Source organism: Hemicordylus capensis, chromosome 5 (genome assembly GCF_027244095.1).
Source record: "Hemicordylus capensis ecotype Gifberg chromosome 5, rHemCap1.1.pri, whole genome shotgun sequence".
NCBI lineage: Eukaryota > Metazoa > Chordata > Lepidosauria > Squamata > Cordylidae > Hemicordylus > Hemicordylus capensis.
Window position 1 is genome coordinate 169,335,405 of NC_069661.1, and position 23,435 is coordinate 169,358,839.

Sequence of the window (23,435 nt, forward strand, 5' to 3'; positions counted from 1 at the left end):
TGTTCCTGTGGTCTGCATCATTTTATATTCTTGTTTACAACCTTGTTTGTAACCTTGTTTGTTTGTCTTGTTTACAATATTCTTGTGCCCTATTCACACAATATGTTCAATACTCATGCAATCTGTGTACAGAGTAACAGATATAGAATTTAGAAAGGTAGACTTATTCACATGTTAAGTTGAACAGATATACAGCAGTCCACTTCCTGTCTGCACCATGCATTTGAAGGACCTATACCAAGGTTCACTTTGAGCATGAACAAAGTACAGTCATTCACACAAAAACATGTGCGCATGTGCAGTCATCTATATACTCATGCAACATAAATTCTGAATAGGGCTAGTTTTGTCTTTCATTCTATAGATCATCTGGTCCCTCCCTTCTTAGTTTCCAGCACACAGGAGCAGCTCACAGGAGCAGACAAAAGCATGGTCAAGGGCAGCCAAGGATCATGAACCAGGAGTCCAGACTAGGGGTGTGCGAACCGGCTTCACCTTGAACCAGCTTGAGCTTGAACTGGCTTGGTTCAACTTGAGGCCAAGCCAACACCTCCACTCCCGGGCCAGTTCAGGCCCCATTCAGGTGTGCCAGGGAAGTGTTTTGTTTTTTTAGGCAGTCTTGCTGCTGCCGAAGGCCTCAGTAGTCTCGGTGTGTGTGTGCGTGCGTGCGTGCTGCGGTGTGTGGTTGGTGTCTGGCAGCCCCCCCGCCCCGGTCTCCCATGTGGCCAGCTACGTTAGCTTAGCAGAGAGTGAAAGAGAGACAGCAGAATCCTTTCCCTTGGACTCCCTCCATTAGCTGACACCAAACCCTATTCTTTCTGACTCTGAATAGCCACTATTCCAGTGATGGAATATCATGAAGATCCATCCATCGACTTATTTCGATAGCTACTTACCCTGGCTTTTCCTGAATGATTTTCCTTTGCTTTCCTCACCAATGTGTCATGGATTTACTTTTTTACCCTAAGGGCAGGGGCTGTTTTATTTATCATTTTCTTACAGCACCTAATAACTTTAGCTGCGTTGTAAATAAAACACAAATATTATAGGGTTATATCCAATGGGTCCCTTCTTCCAATAGGAGGATATTTGTCCATAGGAAGGACTCCTTTCTTGAGGGAAAGGAACCTCTGGATGCAACTGTCATGGACCCGAACCCACCACCACACTATGCAGAGGCGGGCAGTGAGAGCTCAGAAGACAAGGCAACACCCTGGACTCCGAGTCCCATGTAGACAACCGAACAATCCAGCCCTGGGGCTCCCTTCTGGAAACCATTTGTCTCACCAGCCACACTGGGACAGATTGGGGAAAGCTCTGAGGAGGAGGAAACCAAAGAGACAATTGTTCCCGAAGAGACTCCACCCATTCCTCGCCCCAAGGATACTCCATTGCCCATATCCTCTGATTTGGAAGATGACCTTGACCCTCCTCCAGGGGCTGAAGAATTGCCTCCTTTCCATAGGAGCCTGCAGTTAAGGATTAGAGGTTGGTCCCTTTAAACAGCCACAGTCTCTGGAAGAAGAGGTGGAGCTAAAAAATGTAACCAGCAGCCAGACTATGGCTGCATTCAGACATTGCATGAAACCAGAGTTACAGGTTGCTGGCAAGCCTGTAACTCAGGATTTGTGTAACGTCTGAATGCATGTAATCACATTTCTGCAACCAAATCACAGGGTCCAGTTTACTTCCTGAAATGGAATTGGGACTTGGGATTACTATGCAGTTTCACCACTCTAAACCTATGTTAGAAGGGGCCGTTGTGTTGTCTACATGTATCTGCTGCTATAACTGTGGTTACATGTTTAAGCAGCGGCTGCAACCAGTGGGAGGTGGTGAAGAAAAACTTTATTTGGGTCTGGTTTGGGCCTAGTAAAAAATCTAGGCAAGGCCTGTGAGTTTTGGATTTCAGTACTGCTGGAGGGTTGCTATGGTAACATAATGTATCAAAATGCGGTTTGGAGGGAATTAAAGGAGATGGGATAAGATATGGTGACTGGTGCATACTCTCAGTATAGTCTGATGCTTGACCTTTAATATAATTGGGTAATTGGTTATGTTGTGTGCCCCTGATTGGGGGGCACTTTACAGTCCTTACGTTGTATAATGTTGAAACTTTATTCTACTATGATTATTTCAGACAGTGCGCTGTAAGCCCTTAATTGGTGGGCCTATGTTTGCATTAAGATCTATAAATGTATAAAGCACTTTTGCTACACTACTGGATGTGCAGGCACCCGGCATGTCATGATAATAAATCTTGGACCTGATGGATGGTGTGGCCTCCGCTCATTAAAACGAACTCATGGAGATTTCTCCAACAGAGGCCAGCTCAGAGCAGCACCAACAGGAGTTACACTCTAGGGATTACCCAGCACTCCAGGTTGTGTTCCCTGACCAAATGCCACACCGCTTCTCAAACTCTTCTTACTTCCTCAGCCTGCAAACTGGCATGCCAGGCCCTGCTGCTCTTATAATTAAAGGGCCAGCACCACCACCAAAGGAGCACTGCTTGAAGTCTGTAATAGCAGCCAGTAAACACACCCCCTTCAAGCTCCTGGCCAATTGTGAGCAATTTCCTGGAGCTGCGAGGCCATGGCCACAGCCTGGTGACAGCATGGCTATAGAGGTCGGCGTAACCAAGCTCAGAGGACCCGAAAGAGGGAGGGGAAACTCTAACCTGCCCAAAAATGGGGATGGAGGATTGTCTGTGATGTGACCACCAGTTTAGAATTTTAACTGCAAACTGCAGTTCTCAGCCAGTTCCTGCAATGTCTGAATGTGGCCTCATAAGAGCTGAGTCTCCAGTAAGCAGTTGCTGAAGCAGTATTGTTGCCAAAGTGCCTGTCTGTTATTCCTTCTTAGTCTGGACTAGGGATGTTCACAAAACCGGTTTGCCCAGTGTGGTTTGAGTCTGAATCAGACTTGAACTGGACTGGGCATGTTTGGTTTTGTCACCCCAAATGAGGGGCTCAGTTTGGTGCAAATTCCAACTGGTTCGGGCCCAGTTCAGGGGTGACAGCAATGTTAAATTTTGATTTTTGACAAGGCAGACTTACCACAGCTGAGGGCTTCAGCGGCCTTGGGGGTTGCGGCTGCGAGACTGTGTGTCTCTGGTGGTTCCTCCTCCCCCTGCCAGCCTCTCCTGGTCTCCCACGGGCTGGTTTGGCCTGTTTCGACCCTCTGTGAGCATGCAACGGCTATTTTTGAGGCTACCATGCACTAGGGCCAATCCCGCCCTAGTGCACAGGGCCGAACTGGCCCATGGGAAACGAGGGGGAAGCTGGTGGGGGGAGAGGAAACTGCCAGGGACCCCACCCTTTGGCCGCAGCAGCACTCCCCAAGGCCGCTGAAGCCTTCGGTGGTGGTAAGTCTGCCTTAAAAAAAAAAAAATTTACATAGCTGTCACTCCCAAATGGAGCCTGAACTGACCCAGAGTGTTCAGCTCGAGTCGAACCGAGCCGGTTCAAGTTCAAGCCAGCTCCAGGTTGAGACACTCTGCACTCCTCTAATCTGGATTCCTGACTTTCAATCCTCGGCTTCCATTAACCACACTATCGTCTGCTCCTGCGTGCTGCTCCATTTAGACGCCTGGCTTCCATTTAGACTTCCTCGGTTTCCCTTGACCATGCTTTTTTATATGCCCCTGTGTGCCCCTTCATATTAACTCCTAGCTTCTGATACATGGCTCGTATGGATTATGCCTCATGTTTCCTCCTGAGTGGTTCTCTGGGCTCCAGACCATCACCTCAGTGTAAAACATGATAGCAACCAATTATGTCCATTGATTCCTGATATAAAGTATACTTCTAGATGCACAGTATTCTGTTTGGATATATATATATTCATCAATACGTAGATATGCAGCTGATAATGTATATATTGCAAATAGACCTCCACTGTTCTCAGAACAAGGATTAAATTTAAACCTATTGATATCACAGTGTCCTTTCTGAACTGTGTAGCGGGTGGCACAATATTAATAAAGTCCTAGACTGATACTTATAATGCATGCTGTACAGAGTACACAAATCAAAATGTGTAGCTCAGATGCCTGCATGGAAATCCTCATGTAAATTTCATTTGAGTGCAACTACTATAATAGAAAAATACAATCTAGCAGTGTGAAGGTGTGAGCACTTAGCAAGGTGGCACACAGCACTGAAATAATTGTGTTCAGAATTCTATAGCTATGTTGCCTTTCTAAATGAAAGCAAAGAAAGAAAGAAAGCCAAAGCACCTGGATGAATGCCATTGATTTGTTTCACACCAGCATGGGTTGTCCATTTTATTTGAAATATCAATGCAACTAACCATTTATTTCACTCAAATAAAGGCAAGCAACATCTGCTGGAAAGAACATACTCTCATTTTCTTTAATAGCTCCCCAAATTGATGTTGCTCTTTGTGCAGAAAATATTTTTTTAAAACCTTGTTTTAAATAATATCAACTAACACTTGAATGCCAATAGAAGGAAGTAGATTTTCCTTTGCTCTCAGTGGATAAACTTAATATTATAGATAAATATAGCCATATATCTAAATTTAACCCCCCCCACACACACACATACAACACACACACAGTGGTGGTGGTGGTAGTAGCAGCAGCAGCAGCAACAGCAGCAGCAGCAAATATTTCCACTCCAGTATTCCCTTCCCCATCTCTGTGATGGAAAACAGGAATCTTACGAAGCATACACAAGAAGACATAGAGCCCTTTCTCATGAGCAGTGAGAAAGTGCAAGAGGGCTAGCGGGGAGGAAGGCTTAAAGCATTTACCTTCCCGCAGACGACCAAGAGCTCCCTCTTTGGCAAGTGGATTGTCCGGCCAGTTTGGAGGGTCGGGGTGTCGGGACATGTCACCTTGCCCCTTAGAGCTCCCATAATAACCACGTGAGTGAGTCAGGTGAACTATGGGGATCTCCCCTCCCCGAAGTTGGCTGGGAGCCGCGCAGTCTGCCAGCCTTGACTACAAGCAGCCACGGCTGGCAGATGATCACAAAAATGAGGTTAGGAGAGTGCTCACTCTTCTAACCTCATTTTACAGTGTGGATAGGGAGGCAGGTTTGCTGCTGAGACACCGCCGGGATTGGGCCTGATCCAAGTGGTACACAAGTACAGGCAAAACTGGGCTGGGCTTCCTTAACCCCAGTTTGTCTGTGTGTGTAGATAGCTGCACATAGTAGTATGTTTATTTTCTGTCATTGCAGAAAGAAGTGAGTGGCAGAGCACATGCTCTAAAGATGTTCTTCTGTATATTTTGGACAGCTTTCTTGTTCCAAATGGAAATGGACCCCATCCCAGAACAGGTGTATTCCCTGTAGCTCAGGGATGTGCTACTCAAATGTCCTGCTGAATCTGAACCATCCATGACTTGGTGTGCAGGGGCCGAGGTAAACTTGTAGCATATTAATAACTAGTATTTTTAAGCCCGTTTAAATAACGGGCGCTAGTAGGGTTGCCCCACTCTCTCTTGCCCCCCGCCTCCGCCGCCTTCGCCACGCTGCCGGCCGGGCCGCCCCCGCCAGCGGGCTTAGTTTTCCCGACACGGCCGCTGCCGCCAGCGGGGCCAGTCCTCCTGCCCGCTAGTGGGCCCAGGCCCAGCCTTCCCCTCGCCTCCGCCGCCATGGCCACGCTGCCGGGCCAGGCTGCCCCCACCTCACATCTGCGGCTGGGCCACCTTGGTTGGCCGGGCCCGGCCGCCGCCACCTCACGGCCTGGCACGCCGCCGCCTCACCCCCGCCTCACATCTGCGGCCGCCGCCACCTCTGCTCTCCCTGGGCTTTCACTTCCCTGCGGTCGGGCCGGACCGCCGCCGCCTCTGCCCCGTCCCCCCGCAGTCCTCGGCCTGCCGCTCTCCTCAACATGGCCGCCTGGTGCCTGCGGCCGTATCTTCCTTGGACGTTCTGGGCATGCGCTCCGCGCATGCCCAGAATGACCGAGGAAGACACGGGCGCAGAGACACGGGCGCACACCCTGGCATCTTATTATATAGGATTACACTGAAATTATTACAAATGTAATGAAAGAGATGGGACAGAGGGTTGGAGTCAGAGAAAGTGGGATGCAGGATGTTGTTTGTAGGCTCTGGTCCAGGGACGGAACAAGGCAGGCAGGCAGAGGTGCACCTAGGTAATTTTGGAGCCTAGATCTAAAGTCCTTTCGAGGCCCCACTGCAGCAAGTTAAGCATTTTTTAAAAACATACTGTAGGTTCTTTAGGGCGCAAACCACACCACCCAGGACAGACTAAAGAGGATTTGGGCACCCCCAGGGGGTGTGGAGGCCCCAAACTTCAGCCCCAAAGTCCAGGGGTAAGAGCACCTCTGCAGGAAGGTGATCAACATATGTTTTTAAGTGGACAAATGCAATGAGCTGCTGCTGCTTGTCACAGGGCAGGCCATGAGCTCTTCATGGCTGTTGCTATAGGACTTTCCTTCCTGCCAGGCCAGCAAAAAGTCCCAAGAACTGGTTCTGGCCCTCAGGCCTTATGTTGTGTAGGCCTGCTCTAACTCCTAAATGTTTGCATTGGTTGACCCGTCTCTGAATTGGCATGACCTCATGGCTTGTGACATAGCATGAGGCGGGTCTCATGATCAGTGAGACCCGCCTCAAGAAGCATAGCCCACTCTCCCCACAGATGAGCAAGGAGGCAGCCCTGGGTGGGCGGATCAACCGCCCACATGACTGCCAGCTCCGTTACGGAGCTGGCAGGAGCTGGGGGGATCGGGGGCCGTGTGGTCCCCGGAAGCTTCAGCATGCCCTGTGCAAGCACTGGATCTACTCATGAGTTGCTGCGGTGCGGACCCGCGCCGCGGCAACTCACGATCGAAAAGCCTGGGTTAGCGGAGCGCTCGCTCTGCTATCCTCGGCTAAGGGGAGGGGCATTTTAGCGGGTTACCCGCTTTGGTGAGACTGGGCTCGGCTGTGAGCCTGCTGGTTCTCATGGTCATACAAAATTGGGCTAGGGTCCCTTAGCCTGATTTTGTATGACTGTGAGAATAGCCTCCATGTGTCCCATCTACAGGTATGTCTTTCCAAAGTGGGGTATCCCCATGCCACCCCATGCTTCTCTCCCCTGACATCACTTTGCATATGGAGGAAGGCTGCCTCTCCCCTGAGCAGAATGAGAATGGCTCAGAAGATTCACCTCAGGGGAAGAAAGAGAAGAAAGAAATTTTAAAAAACCCTTTACCCTTTTCCTTTCCCCCAAAATTATTTATTTATTTGATTTATATACCACCCTTCCAAAAATGGCTCAGGGCAGTTTACGGGTTCTCAGTTGTAAATACCATACGTTGTTTGTATCACACAGGCTATTCACATGAGCATGCAAAACCGGTTTTTCATGCTCATGTGAACTGCCAGGATCAGGCCTGATCCCAGGGGCTACAGTGGCAAACCTGCCTAAGTAGCCACCCTCTTAAATGAGGTTAAGGGAGCGAGCGATCCCTTAACCTCATTTTTGTAATTGTGTGCCACACTCGGGTGGGTGCAGGAAGGGGGATCCCCATAATGCACGAGAACTGCAAGGACTGCAGTTGGTCATCTGGAAGGGCAATCTCACCACCCAGGGAAGAGAGCTCAGTCATCTGCAGGGAGTGTGAGTCAAATCCCCTCTCCCTACAGACCTCTTCTCACTGATCATGAGAAGAGCTCCAGAGTCTTATGGCTGAAGCATAAGATCCAAAACATACTATGTGAAAAAGACACTTCAATTATCTAGATTAGCTCAAGTGGCACATCGTAATGGCTAGCAAGTGGGCAGTACAGATTTGGAAGGGAGAACACTGGGCATGCCTCCAAATTATGTTCAAAATGGAATTTGATGAACATTCACCATTCTACGTACTCTGGGATGTACCCCAGCCTGCATTCCACAGAAACCTTAACAAGGATATTATAGACCTAGAAAAGGTGCAGAAAAGGGCAACCCAACTAATCAGTGGGCTGTTTGGAGCATCTTTTGTACAAGGAAAGACTAGTTTTCCATTCTTTAAGTATGGAAAAGAGATGACTAAGTGGGCCAACATCATCACAACATTATGATTATGAGAAAATGGATAGAGACAATTCCCAACCCCTCACCCCTTACCTAACACAAGAACTCAGGGCACTCAGTAAAATTAATTGGCAGTAGATGCAGGACAAACAGAGAAGGTACTTTTCCATAATACAACATACTGTATAATTAATGTATGGCATTCATTACCAATAAATGGGCAGATGACCTCTGGCTTAGATGGCTGTAAAAGGAAATTAGCCAAATTCAGGGAGTATAGATCTATCAGTGCTGACTAGCCAGTATAGCCATATAGAAGCTTCATGTTCAAGAGTAGCATGCTTCCAAATACCAGTTGCTGAAGGGCAAACAATGAGGAATGCTGTTATTTCTGGACCCTGCTTCTGGCCTCCCTCTATCTGGAAAACCACTGATAGAACAGGATGCTAGACTAGATGAACCCTTGGTCTGATCCCAAAGTTTCTTCCCATTCTTATGTTACTTGTGCATGCATGGTCTTGCATAGAGCAATGAAGAAGTCTTGTTTAAACTCTAGAGTTTATTAAGTTTAAGGAGAAAAGATACAAGAATAATATGGAGCAAGAATATGAACAAAATACAACTTTGACACTCCTATGTATAAATCTGAGCAACCCTGTTTAGTAATGTGTTAGCGTTATTGGGGGTGCTGAACATACCAAAGGAAGATAAATAGCATTATTCAGATATGTATATGGGTATAGCCATTAAGAAACAACCATCCTATGCAGTTGAGAGAAAAGTCCTATTCACATGTTCAAAACATGTGCAATCTGTGTACACTGTACACATACAGATCTGTACATATGTACAGTTATTTACGCATTATATTTGATACAGATACTATAGTATTCTTCCTATCCGTACCCTGCATTTGGGGCCTGTTCCCAGGTTCACTTTGAAAATGAATGCATGTATAGTCATTCACACAAATGCATGTACATGTGTACACATAGCTATATACCCACACAATTGTAAAAATCCTAGCCCTGTTCGCACATGATATTCAACACATGTACAATTTGTGCATAGTGTACACATGTACAAATCTACACACATGTACAATTATTCACATGTTGCATGCACATACAGCAGTGCAGTTCCTGTCTGTACCATGCATTTGAGGGGCCTGTACCCAGGTTCACTTTTTTAAAGAATTCATTCACACACAAGAATGTACACATGGACTAAGGTTGCCAACCTCCTCAGATTTGCCAGGGCAACCTTTAATTCAGGGAGAAATTGGTGGTCCCAAACGGGGCCCTTTCCCCCCATATTTCTGGTAGCTGGTACTGGCACCAACTTCATGATCACCTCGCTGCTCCGTACTGCCTTCATGCCAGCACCAGTCAGTCTGAATCTCCCCCATCTGTGCAGGGCAGCCAGGCTGATCCTCCCCCATAGCTGACAATCAGCTGTTTGGTGGGTGGGCAGTGCTGGCTAAAGCAGAGGGCTGTGCATGCTGCTGCCTGTGCCTGCCGTACTGTCTACCTGCCAATCACAAGCTCTTTTGCAAGCGGGCAGCAAAGCTGCTCTTGCTGGATGAGCTTAAAACAGGTAGAGTGGCAAGTGCTGCCCCATCTGTGTTGTGTGTGCTCTACTGCTGCCACTGCTGTCTGCACTTTGCTGCTTCCTCAGAGTCATCCTCTTTGCCCTCGAGAGACCATTCTGCTTTAGCTGCTGCTCTCCACCCCAGTCAGATTTGTGATCAAGAAATGTGTGAATCCATTCTGCAGTGTTTTTTAGCACTCTTTCCCTGTGGATTTGTGGTGACCCTGAATCCCACCCCCACCCCCGATATCTCCCCAACTTATGACCCTTATTCAGGCAATTGAAAGTTGGCAACTCGAATGTGTCTCGACACCTGAATGCAATACAACATAATGTCTGGACAGAGCTTCTTTCTTAAAGCATTCATGGAACACAATGAGGCGCTTCACACGAGCAGTGTGAAGTGCCAAAAGGAGGTCTGAGGGGAGAGCGGGTTTTCCCGACCCTCCCCACAGACGATCTCTTACTTTTCCCTGGGCGGACAGATCGCCCGCCCAGATGAGCAGTGGCTCTCCTGTGGGCCGCCCGTCGCTCGCCTGGCAGCTCCAGGACTTGGGCACAGGAAAGCGCCAAGGAAAGCTGTATGGCGCCCCACCCCTGGAGCCCAAATAATGCATCATGTGAGTGCGCAGTACATTACTGGGAGCCCCCTCCCACCTGAGAGCGTCCGTTGCGGCTGCAACCAGCTGCAGCAGACACGCAATCAGTTAACCAGGTTTTGGGGCGCACTCATACCCAAAATCTGGGTTAAGCAGCGGGCTGCTTTAGAGTGCTCACCATCAGGCTGCCGCCGCCAGGAACTGCATGGCTCCCAGCAGTTCTCACGCACAGCGACAACCGGGCTGGGCTTCCCTAGCCCAGTTTTTGCTGCTCGTGAGAATAGCTTCTATTTCTTGTTTGTTACAGTTAATGCCAGGGAGTACTGCAATCCCTTTTGCCTTCTCAAGAAAAAAAGAAATTCCAGAAGTATAATGTGTAAATATCTGCTGAACGGAATCCAATAAAATATTTCCCCCCAGAAAGGATCAATAGGAAATGTGCTGGGCAGCTGGTGCACCCTTGCTGTGGCTGTGGCTAGAGCTGCTAGTTAGAGTAGGAGTTTTCTCCACATCGTGGAGGCCACAAGGGCACCAATTCTGGGGAGACATCTAGCAACTGTAAATAAGGAAGAGTGAGAAAAGTAATTAATTAAATAAATTCATGTTGACAGGTTGTCCAGACATATTAAATAGTAAGACAGAAGATCATCAGTCTACCTTAGCTGCTTTCTTTGGCGACTTTGAATGCTTTCCAGCGAGGCCGTGTACGACCCCATAATACTCCAAATTGTGTTGTAGTAAAATAGTAGGCTTCCTACAACAGTTTCTATGGCAACGAAGGGATTGCAGAAACTAGATTCTCATAGTACTGCGTGTGAAATAGCTGGATGATGTACTCTTACTGGCAGGGTAGTAAAACAAGAATAACTTTCTATACTTTAAAATATTTATTATCTTAATGCTAAAACCAAGAGACTATTTCTTGGAAGAACTGTGTAGCTCAAAGTAAAGAAGTGTGGATTAGGGAGCTTTATACATTGCCTTGTGAGGTGCAGTACAATATTTCTGGCAATACTTTTCCTAAGACTGACTACATAATTTTGCCTAAAGGCTTTTTGCATGTAGGATTTTTAAGAATTCCATAGTATTGTGATCACTGCACTTTCCCTACATGTGTGCCAATAATTCAGAACAAAAGACAATTTCAAACAAAAAACATCATGGGAGGAGGGCTTTTAAAGGAGTAAAACCAAAAATCTTTGTTTTGCTCCTAGAGATAATTGTTGCTATCAGCTGGTGTTCACCCAAGTATGCCTTGGGCTGAATTTTATTGATGATTTTCTCTGAAAGATGCAAAGTTGCAACAATATGCTAAGATAATAATCACCCCCGCTATTAGATTCATTACACAGACTGATATTATGCAGCAGAAAATACGTAGCTTTTCAGTATTAATAACCTGTTCACCATTGTTCTAAAATAACTGCGCTCTTTTTTAATTTTATTGGAAATAAAGGGGGAAAACCTTGCTCCAAATAAGTGAATACTGTGGTTCTGCAAATAAAGAAAAATTGCAGGGGTGTCCTCCCTCCCCTAGTTTCAAGTTATTTATTCTGAAAGAAAAGCTTCTGTGATTTTTTTTTTTAAAAAACCCTACCTTAAGGACTAAAAATGAAAAATATAAGCATGTACTAAAGCATCCATGCATACAAATATTAAATAATGTGGCATAGATTCACATCCGGAGACTGCATTGTCAAAACTTGCTTTCAGAAACATAGCTGGCTCCAGAATTGAGTGATTTATAAAATTTGAAGGCACTGCAGTCAATTATTATTGAGTTAAGGAAGAACAGGAGAAAATCTACACTTCTCATTTTATAAAAATCAAGAGACTTCAAAAACTGCCAAAATTTAAAAGTAAGAAGGAATATTAACTGAAAACTCAAATAGTTCCCTAGAGAATTATGGCTTTGCTGGTTCAGACAGAGTTGAGGTAACACTGTAGAGTTATAGATTTCTGAGGAACAATCATACAGATGTCATCAATATATTTTTAAGCCTACGAGTGATTACAGAGGCATATTTTATGAATTTTATTCTGGTGCTCCAGTTTTGGCTCATTGATATGAGGACAATTTTTTCTCCCCATGTAAGTTTTTGGGTTTTTCTAGACTTCTGTTGCGGCATCAGATATTACTTTAGAAATGGAATGTTGGATATCACCATATTTGCGGGCATTCCTAAGGCTACTTTACCACACCAAAACTGTGAGGGAAATTGCCCTTCCATTCCCCAGAAAGCCCTCTGTGCCACCTGAGAATATGTCTCCGAGGGCTGAACAATGTATCCTGGAGAAGGGGAGGGCAACAACAATTTCCTGTTTGCATGGTGCAGCCATGCAGTTAGTTTGTGCATTTAGACTGCTCTTATTGCACTGCACCAGTGCTTCCTTGTTCTGAATGGCAGCCAGTAATCCTATATAATAAAAGCCTTGAGCGTGATCCCGTGCGCCCGTGTCTTTTTTGGCAGTTCTGAGCATGCGCGGAGCGCATGATCAGAACTGCCGACAAAGATACGGCCGCCCAGACACAGGCGGCCATGTTGGCTCTGAGCAGGGAAAGACAGCGGCAGCAGGAAGGACTGGCCCTGCTGCCCAAGAAGCCTGGCCCCGCTGGCGGTGGTGGCCGCCGATAACACTGGCCCCACTGGCGGCGGCCGATAACACTGGCCCCGCTGGCGACGGCCGAGCCACCGCAGAGAACACTGGCCCCGCTGGCGGAGGCCGGGAAGCCTGGCCCCGCTGGCGGCGCCCGAGAGCACTGGAGAGGAGCTCGCAAGCAGAGCTCCTCACTCCTTCAAGCCTCTTCCTGTACTGGCACTTTGGCCGAAAAGGACGCAATAGGCATCCTTTTCGGCCAAAGCGCCAGTACGGGAAGAGGTTTGAAGGAGTGAGGAGCTCTGCATGTGAGCTCCTCGAGGGGGGGAGGGGGGGTCAAAAAACAGCTGGGAGGGCGGCCGGACGGGCGGCAGAGAGAGGGGGAATGGCGGTGGGGGGCCAGGAGCGCCGTAACCAGAGCCCGTTATTAAAACGGGCTAAAACATACTAGTAATAGTAATATTATGATACGTTTGTTTTTAAAACTTTAATTTCCCCCCCTAATTTTATTTGTAATTCCTCTTTTCCATTTCTATTTCTGTTTATAGTGCAGGAAATCAGAGTGCACTTGGGACCTGTGCCATAAATGTCCAGCAGCCCATGTATGTAAACAGTGATAATACAATAAGGAAATAACCCAAGGATGATGAGATTGAACTTGTAGAGGAAATCAACTGTGGCAGCAAGAATGAAGTCAAACAGTGAGCCAGACTCATTAGTGAAAGATGCAGAAAATACCAGAAGAAAGTAGAGGGGATAATTGAGAAGAAAAAGGATTAATGTATGGAGAGTGACCAAGAGCAAAAGGAAAAGCAGCTTAGTTACCAATGGACTCAACTTTATAAAGCATCCCTAGCAGCAGCAGTGGCACACCCTTTCCTACAGGTGGCCCTCGTTATTCATGGGGGGGGGTCTCATTCTTCCCTATAGCACAAATATGGAAACCACAAGTAACAAAACCTGGAGTCAAAGGGAATGTGGGGATTAGGTTCCTTGAGCTTTAAAAGGGTAAGAAGAAGAAGAAGAAGCAAGAAATAAAGGGAATAAAGCATACTACCTTGCTCTCCAGGCCGCCATCTCTCCAGAAATGCGCAAAACCCATTAATCCTCCATTTTAAAAAAAAATTATTGGGTTTTTTAAAAAATCCACAAATGTCTCCATACTGCAAAATGGTGGCTGGAAATGGCATCAGATGTCATTTCCGCCCCCCCAGGAACCACAGATAGGCAAATATTACTTATTTTTTTAGCCATGGATAAAGAAAATGGGTTCCTATGACTCAACTGAGGATATACAAAACTGCGGGTGCCTGGAGCGCAAATAATGAGGGCCACTTGTATTTGTTAGCAGTGGCCATAGTCACCATCTTCTCACTCCTCAACAGTGGGCTACTGTGTTAAACAGGATACTGGACCAGACAGGCCTTGGGCCTGATCCATTGATGCTGTTCTTGTGTTCTTATGTCAACAGCAGGTTGAGGACCAAGTTTGCCCACCCCTGTTCTAGAGTATTTGGTAGACTCCTCAGAAGTGGTATCATTTTGTGAGAAAATAAAGAAATAATGTTTGGCAATACCACTGCCATTTTGGGGACTGTTCTCTAGCTAGTGGAAGAGGAGAGGGAACAATAGTGTAAGATGGTGATGGGTCATCATCTGCTCCTTCCACATAAGAATGTTGTTGAAGCAAGGGCTACACACTCTTTCACAGAGGGGCCAGATCTGGTCACTTCATTATGCACACACTTTTTTTTCTCACCACACATCCGAACTCTTTCCTACTCAGTGATAAAGACACAGGAGCCAAATACCTTAATTTCTGCTTACGTCTCCCCAAAATTGTGTAGGTTCCCTAGTGTACATAAATGATACCATTTGTGGAATAGAGTACTTTTGGTGACAGAATACTGTATAGTGATTATCTTGTAGAGAATATGACGGACAACATATTCTCTTGGTCATCTCAAATAGTGCTATTGGTTCTCTCATGAGAGAGATTCCTGAAGCAGCTGAACACTTTAATTAGATAATTCTGCTAATAAAGCCACAGGCAGTTATGAACACAATGCAGCAAAATAAGTAATAGCAACCAGTTTGTGAGAAGGGGGATCTTCTGCTGTCTGGAAAAGGAAACAAACAATGTACATTCAATATTTTTGGTGGGATTGTACTTACATCTTTAAATTTGTGGGCTTTATCTCTTGGGAATAGAGAGATCCAAGGGAGTTTAATGAGGGAAGAAGACTGAGAGAAAAAGTACACTTTTCCCAGTGACTATAAGACTACAAATGTACAGTAGAGGTGGGTCTGATAAAGCATGCTGTTACAAAGACTTACCCTTTTCAGGTTTAGAAAGAGCCCTGATATCTTGGCTCTTCATCGCAACCTGTGTAGTAGGATTTAGAAGAGATTTAAAGAATTTCTGCATTGGCTTCTCCAGCATCATCAGCAAAGGTAAGGAAAAGAAATTGCAAGAGAAAAGCTTACTGTGTTCTGTTTTTATAGCTTGCATCTGTGAATTTGCCTTCCTGTACAGTTACAATATGAGAAGACTGAACCTTCCTTTCATTTCAGTATATTCGGCTATACATGTTTTTGTGAGTCAATCACTACATGAAGACATTGGCCCATACGAGAGGACTTGCATGTTCATGTTGCTGCAGGGAGACCAATTCCAGCCATGGTTAGTGTTCTCCAGCACACAGTAATATAACTAATCATTGTTATGCCTAGAATGAATGAAATAGAATGAATGAAATAGAATGAATGAAATAGAGGTAGAATCCATTCAACTGTGTTATTTCCAATCAATTTGGGGTATAAGAACCCCAGTTCAGCGCCAATAATTTGAGCAGCCCAATCCGAATACCAGAGATAAAGAACATTCGTGAACTATTCCCAAAAGATCCTTTGGCTGCATGGTTCTCTGTCCCAGAGCTGTTTGAAGCCTACTTTGTTTGAGCTCAGATTGAAGCTTACTTTGGGAAGAGCAGAAGCAGCTTCAGGAGGTGATCAAGCTTTTCTAAACAGAACAGCATCAAGCCTCCCCCCCTTCAAACTAACTAACAGGAGGAGGGAACATTTTGAGGGGGGTGGTTTCTCTTAAAGGGATAGGTCCTAGCCTCTGTGTGTGTTATATGCCAGGGCTAGCATTTGCCAAGGCTAGCAAATAACTGTGGCATCCAGGCGGGATCAAAGTCAGACAGGCCAAAGTCACACTGGAATCCAGCGGGTGCAGAGGGCAAGGTGGAATCAGAGTCAGGCAGGCCAAGGTCACACCAGAAACCAGCGGGTACTGAGGGCAAGGTGGAATCAGAGTCAGGCAGGCCGAGGTCACACCGGAATCCAGTGGGTACTGAAGGCAAGGCAGAATCAGAGTCAGGCAGGCCAAATTCACAGTCAGAATCAGAGTCAGAATCAGGGGCAGGCCAAGGTCACACCAGAATCCAGCAGGTACCGAGGGCAAGGCAGAATCAGAGTCAGGTAGGCCGAAGTCATACCAGAATCCTGCGGGTACCGAGCGCAAGGCAGAATCAGGCAGGCAGGCCAAGGTCACACTGGAAACCAGTGGGTACTGAGGGCAATGTGGAATCAGAATCAGGCAGGCCGAGGTCACACCGGAAACCAGTGGGTACTGAGGGCAAGGCAGAATCAGAGTAGGCAGGCCAAGTTCACAGTCAGAATCAGAGTCAGAAGCAGGCCAAGGTCACACCAGAATCCAGCAGGTACTGAGGGCAAGGTGGAATCAGAGTCAGGCAGGCCAGGGTCACACCGGAAACCAGCAGGTACTGAGGGCAAGGTGGAATCAGAGTCAGGCAGGCCAGGGTCACACCGGAAACCAGCAGGTACTGAAGGCAAGGTGGAATCAGAGTCAGGCAGGCCAAGGTTAAGCAGTGAGGGCCAGGAATCAGAAGACAGGGCAAGACTGGAGAGTCAAGAGAGCTCTGCATGCTCCAAAAAGGAGCCAGCTCAGACTGCAGGCTTTTATCCTTTTAGCTCTGGTTGGAGACAAGTAACTCTGCCCCAGGGCAAGGCTCTAGATGGTTTCAAGGAACCTTGCCTGATGCTGTAGTCTCAGGCTTTGTTGAGGCTGTGCCAATGTTGTTTCCCTTAGTAACCCTTCGGAATACAAGTCTGATGGTAACACTGAGTCCAATGGCCTGATGTTGGTCAGCTGAATGTGGTCTTGGGGTATGGGGCCTTCAGATGACCTTGAGGGTCCTGGATCCTTTGAGATATGCGGTGTAGATCCAGGTTCTATACACCAATACCGTCCTCCTCCGAGGTCTCATCCAGGGTGGACAGCCGGGCCTGACTGTAGTTGATGTCCGCAAAGGACAAGTTGTCTCATCATGGCAAGGAAGAGAGCTAGGAAGAAGCAAGAGGTAGCGGGGGTGCTCCAGCAGCCAGGTGATGGTATTTGGGGGGGGGGTCCCTTCCACTGCTGCTGTCTCACCTCCGAGGGGTTGCCGCCGGAAGATCAGCCGGTCTCCATAAGGGCTGCCCCTGAATCCACGGCCCTTGGGAAAGGTTAGATGGTTCTTCCCAAGGGCGTGGATTTGGCCGGGAGTGTGGTGGCGTTGGTGTGGCCACAGAGCTGGAGACCAATGGTGGACGTCCCCAGTAGCAAGGGGGTGGCCCTGTCTTGGGAGGCCCCAGCGCTTTGATTGTCAGCGCTGGCAATGGTTCGACTCTCCGCCGAGCCGATGGATCATGCCATTTTGATGGCAGAGGCTTTGGCGGAGGTCTCCCCATTGGGGTCAGGGTCTTCTTCCCAGATGACGCGATCTGGGGAAGAGCCATCTCACTGGGCCAGCCAGAAAAATGGCTCTCCCCCAGTGAGAAGAAGCCCTGCCCAGCCCCCCCAAGGTCCACGGCCCCATTGCTCCTGGGGATAGATGTCAGTCCTCTTTCAGGGTCCACCGTGGTCTCCAGCAACCTTCTGGGGTGTCTCCCCTCCCCCAGGTGGGGAAGGGGTTTCACCCCAGAAGGCACACTCCCAGCCCGGGCATTGCCCAGACGAAGACCGGCTTGGGGGATCTTCTCCAGGAGGGCTGGTGGTCTGCCCTCCTGTGGCGGCTTCCCCTCACTGCAGCTTACTGCCTGGGGCTGGCTGGTGGATATTTTTGGATGCTTCACCCTTTTCTTGGGTGACCCCGCCACAGGTGCTGGATCACCCAAGAAAAGGGTGGTTTTCTCAGAGCCAGCCCCAGGCTGCTGCAGCAGGGGGGACAGCAGCAGCTTCCGGTCCCCCAAGTGGCTGCTGGAGCTGGTGGGCCTGCTTTTGCTTGGTCTTGCCTCCTCTGCCCCTGGAAGGAAAGAACCAAAGAATTATTTATTTCATTTTAAAATACTTTTTTACACATTTATATACCACCAAAGTTCAAATCTCTAGGCAGTGTGTTTGGTCAAAAGCAAGTCTCAGAGCTTTACGTTGTTGTTATATTAATGTTAACTTTGAATGATGTGGGGGACCCATCGCTCGGAGTTCCCCAGAACTAGCTAGCCTCGGAGATTTTGATCCAGGAGAGGAACACCCAGAGACCCCTGACCTTCATCTAGCCAGAGAGCCAGGCTTATTGCCCTCCTGAAGTGCTTTCAAGGCCACTGGGGGAGGAGCTGCATCCACCTAAGGGCAGGCAGGCATTCAGCAAATGCATATAGAAAACATCGAGCCTCTTGATGAGTATCTGTGCCTTACCTAGAAGAGAGAAGGGGCTGGGAAGTGGGAAGACCTGAGTTCGAATCCCTGTTTAACCATGAAACTCACTGGCAGACTCTGGGCCAGTCATGTCTCTCTCAGCCTAGAGAGATCAGTGTTAACATCCTTCAGCTCCTGGCTGCCATGAGCAGGAATCGGCCCCTAATTCAAAATCAGGTGAATGTAATTAGCAGCTCTTGCTGCTCTCTCTCCATCCTATGGTGAGCCCTTTCCCAGTATTAATGGAAATGAAGGGGGGAAATTGAGAACTCTTCTTCTTTGTAAGGGGCGTGCAAGTTAATGGTGCCATCTAGGGAGAAAGTCTTTGGACAGAAAGCAAAATAAATCAAAAAGGGAAGCTGTGGAAGCAAGTAAGAGAAAGGGGAGCAGGAATAACATAGCTCAAAAAAAGATCCAGCCCACAATCCACCAAAGTTTTTCACAAATGAGTCCTACTGAAAGGCATCAAAGAGACCCTAGTCATGATGAGATAAGTTTCACTGACATGACTGTGGCTGGAGTTGTGAGGAGCTTTTGCTGGCCAGTGAGTTGCTTTCTTCTTGCTTCAGCTTCCCCTCACTTCTTCCAAAGGTTCCACTGCCACCTTTTCTACATTGTGTAACTGCTGTCTTTATCATTTCCCCAGCTATAACCCATAACTACACAGGTTTTAAGCTTTGTGGTGGTCAAAAACCCTGCTGTTTTAGGACCATTTCATGTTCATTTTTTAGATTTGTTTCCCACTCTTCATCCAAGAAGCTCAAAGCAGTGTACATGCTTATTTTTATCCTCACAACAACCCTGTGAGGTAGGTTAGGCTGAGAGTCACCCAGTGAGTTTCATGGTTGAATGGGGATTTGAACCCGGGTCTTCCCGGTCCTAGTCCAACACTCCAACCACTACGCTATGCTGGCTCTCCAGAGTTAGGACTATTTCAATCAGTGGGCTATGGGGAGGAGGCTGCCTTAGTTGGCCTGATGATGATCTCCAATTAGGAATGGGCAGAGGGAGTGTGACTTTGTTGGATCTCTCATCAGCTTTCAATACTATTGACCATAGTATCCTTCTGGAGCATCTGAGAGGGATGGGGTGGGAGGCAGTGCTTTGCAGTGATTCCACACCTACCTCTCGGGAAGATTCTGGATGGTGAAGGCATAACTTCCCTAAATGCCTGCCTAGAGGAGTGATGGGCTGGATAAGGGATAATCAACTGAGACTGAATCCAGATAAGGTGGAGGTACTTATTGTGCAGTGGGGTTTTGGGATACAATTTGGATCTACCGGTTCTGGATGGGGTCGCACCTCCCCAGAAGTAGCAGTCTGGGGGTGCTTCTGGATCCTAACTTCCCCCTAGGTTCTCAACTTCCCCCAGGTTGAGGCGGTGGTCAGATGAGTTTTCTTTAAGCTTTGGCTGATACACCAGCTGTGTCCATTTCCTGAGATAAATGACCTCAGAACATGGTACATATGCTGGTACCTCCAGACTTGACTATTATAATGCACTCTATGTGGGGTTGCCTTTGTACATTTTTCAGAAACTGCAGTTGGTAAAGAATGCAGCAGCCAGATTGGTCTCTGGGTCATTTTGGAGAGACCATATTACTCCTATACTAAAAGAACTACACTGGCTGCCAATAGGTTCCCGGGGAAAATACTACAACCACTACCAATATTTATATACCACTTTTCAACCAAAGTTCTCAATACATAAATAAGATGTTTTTATTTTATTTTATAACCTATCCAACCCTAAGCAGCTTAGACCCTGGGTGTTTAAGAGAATGCCATGAGCCCTATTGCCCATTGAAATCATCTGGAGAGGTTAATCTGCAGTTGCCACCAGCTCATCTGTTGGCTAGACAGGGACAGGCCTTCTCTGTGGCTGCCTCGAGACTCCAGAATGCACTCCCTGCTGAAATAAGAGCCTCCCCATCTCAGATAAGTTTTTAAAAGTCCTGAAAGACTTATTTTTTCACCCAAGCTTTTTTACATTACTATGCTGTTAAATTGTTTTAAGGTTTTCATTTTTGTCTTAATTCGTTCTCTTTTGTTGTAAATCATCCAGAGACAGAAGATTGCGGCAGTCTACAAAGTTGGTAGGTCGATAGATAGATAATATGGCTCAAGCTCCACAAAGCCAGGAAACTGAACCTAAGGCTGATGCCTTAACAGATGTGCCATGTAATCAGTAATGTTGTTGTGCAATGTCGCAGAAGATGCTAAAAACTGTAGCGCTGCCTATAGTCGAAGCCAGGGCTGCTCAACTTCGGCCCTCCTGCAGATTTTGGCCTACAATTCCCATAATCCCTGGCTATTGGCCACTGTGGCTGGGAATTGTGGGAGTTGTAGTTCAAAAACAGCTGGGGGGCCTAAGTTGAGCAGGCCTGGTCTAAGCCTATAGTCAGTGCCAGAAGAGAGACAAACCAGTGATGACCCTCTTTTCCTCTGAGCTTGGGACAAGCTTGGGATGGTGTTGCCATCCAGCCTTTACTGGAGTGCACCATAAAACCTCTTTTCAGTTGAGTCAGCACTGTATACGCATGATGGCTAAGATGCTTAATAAGACTGTACAGGAGCTGGACAACATGGGGCATCTTTGCTGGTGCCCGGCTTTACATCTTCCCTACCTTGATTTGGGCCTTGAAGACCAAAGAAAAGGATGGGTGATGGAGGGCAAGTTGGAAGTGAGCATAATTTTTGAAATAAGACGTCATGTGGCATGTCTGTTAAGGTTTCAATTTCCCAGTTTGTGGAGCTTGAGTCAGATTGAGATAGCCTTAACTCTGGCAGGTTTTTTGACCATCTAATGTCCATGGTTTGTGAAAAGGATATTTATGGTTGTGTTTCTGTGCAAGTGTGTTTGCATTTGTGTTAACCTGAGCTTGTATATGGAAGGGCTTTTGTTTCTGTATGTTTGCTTATCTTCTATACATGTGTGCTGTTGATGAAACTGCCTCGAGGGTTATTGGCCTGCACACTCTAGTTCGGGCGAATGTGGGGAATTTACCTCAAAACAGGAGACAGTTCCAGTCAGCCTCAATTTGTGTAAGCGTATGAACTCAAGAAAATTGAAGAAGCACACTGGGTCATGGAGTTAGGGATCTATGTTACATCACTAACTCATCAAATCTGGGGGCAACCAGTCCACTGCCAACTAAGCGACTTGTCCCCATGTATAACATAGACTGGGAGCTCACATTGCAGTGCAGAGCATAGCAAAAGTGCAATCTCCAAGCCTGGAGATGCAGTTGAAACCAGGGAGGCTTCTGGGAGTGGGCAGAATAAGCTCAGCTGGTAACAGTGCATTTACTGTATTTACACATGTTTGTGTGTGTGCTTGTGTTCAATAACCATGTGTTTGTGCTACTGTGTGGATACATCTGCATGTGTTTGTGGATGTGCTTGTTTTCTTGTGTGCACATTTATGTACCTCTGAGCATTTTTATGCATTTGATTGTGTTGTGTGCATGTGTTTATGAATTTGCACATCTTTGTTATGCATGTATTTATCTGTTTCTGTGTTTGTGTGTGGCAAGTATTTGCATGACTCTGTGTGTGTGTGTGTGTGTGTGTGTGTGTGTGTGTGTGTGTGTAAGGCTGTTGCATATGTTTTTGTGTTGCATCTGTGTGCATTTGTGCTTCTGACTATGGATTATTGTGATGTATCACAAGACTGCTTCCTTGCCTTTGATTCATCAAAGGTGTGAAACTTGTAACCTTTTTGTATAAATGCTTTGTCAGCCTCCATTTTGGGGCTCTACCTTTTGACTGGAACTTGATTCCATGAGCCATGCTCTCTTTCACTCTGCAGAGGTAAATAAAGTTTTGAAATCCTGATCTCCTCTTGGAGTGATCAATTGGGCGCCTCACACCAGGTAAAATAACCCCTTGGAGTTATCAAGGGGCGTGGAAATCTTTTGAGGACTACAGATCTATATCTGTATTTGCCATAGTGTTGGGTTCTTACTCTGGCCTCCACCATCTAATTTTGTTTTTCACTTTTTAGTAAATATTCTAAAGGAGAACATGGAGTTCTTGTTCCCAGCCTGATATAACATCCTTTATAAACCTTATTTAATTTGTTTGTTTGTTTTTAATATGTAAACTGCTTTGGGTGCCTTTGTCAATGCAGAAAGGCAGTATTAAAATGCAACAAATAAATATTGCTGGCCATTAGTCTTGTCATAACTCACAGTTCTCAGTGATGTAGAATTGGGTTCACTGTCTTTGATATGTATTGTTCAGAATTCATTTCTTACAATAAGCTGTATGATATCAATTGAACGAACCCTCCTCGACATCAACTGTCACAACTTCAAATGGAACATTCTAAGCCCCAGATCTCCAATGGATCCTTTCAGCCATCAATCACTCCCTGGGTTCCGTCCTCTCTGAATCTCAACCAGCAGGGAGGAGTCGCTTTGAATATCTCTATTCTGGTGACCGTAAACTTCTCTGTAATAAAATCCTTGCACTCACTGAGTGTAAAGCTCCAGCTCCTATAGTTTGCAACTCTCCTCAGTTTGCTTTTAACAAAGTGTAACAGGTAAAACTCTGACACCCTTGCAGGGATTGACTAGGACCTGCCTCAGGAGTGCCTGCCTGTTGGAGATTGCCTGTTTGGAGATTCAACATATAACCTTCCTTTACTCCTAGAGCAGGTCACAAGGATCATCTAGTTCAGACTAGTTAGTATATATATATATATATATATATATATATATATATTTCCCTAGGCGTACCTGTTGCTAATCCTATGTGGCAGCTCTCATGAGAGTTCACGAGCAGCTGCCAGATTAGCAACAGGGATGGGGAGAAAATGGCCACCGGGATGAGGAGGTGGCAGGCAGGAGGAGGAAATGGACTGGCTTTACCGTTCCTTTACTGTTGCCCTGGCAGGGAGAGGCCAGCGCTGCATGTCACTTTTGTGGGGATAAAGGCTAGCACT

The 23,435-nt window shown here is 46.7% G+C and overlaps 2 long non-coding RNA genes across 10 annotated transcripts in view; one reads left to right on the top strand and one right to left on the bottom strand.

The window, feature by feature from the left end:
* Positions 1 to 11,033, bottom strand: part of LOC128328098 (uncharacterized) — a 52,057-nt gene extending 41,024 nt beyond the window's left edge. Inside the window, exon 1 of one of the 4 annotated variants that reach the window (XR_008309001.1) lies at positions 10,847 to 11,033. This is a non-coding gene — a long non-coding RNA (uncharacterized LOC128328098). Of the gene's footprint in view, positions 1 to 896; positions 1,807 to 2,371; positions 2,497 to 3,059; positions 3,272 to 10,846 lie in introns of those variants that run through there. The other 3 variants (XR_008309003.1, XR_008309002.1, XR_008309004.1) reach the window with 3 other exon arrangements.
* The window catches only part of LOC128328099 (uncharacterized), a 40,698-nt gene continuing 17,814 nt past the window's right edge, over positions 552 to 23,435 (top strand). The window contains exons 1-4 of one of the 6 annotated variants that reach the window (XR_008309008.1): positions 552 to 1,488; positions 13,336 to 13,795; positions 15,133 to 15,240; positions 15,361 to 22,548. This is a non-coding gene — a long non-coding RNA (uncharacterized LOC128328099). The other 5 variants (XR_008309010.1, XR_008309009.1, XR_008309005.1 and 2 more) reach the window with 5 other exon arrangements.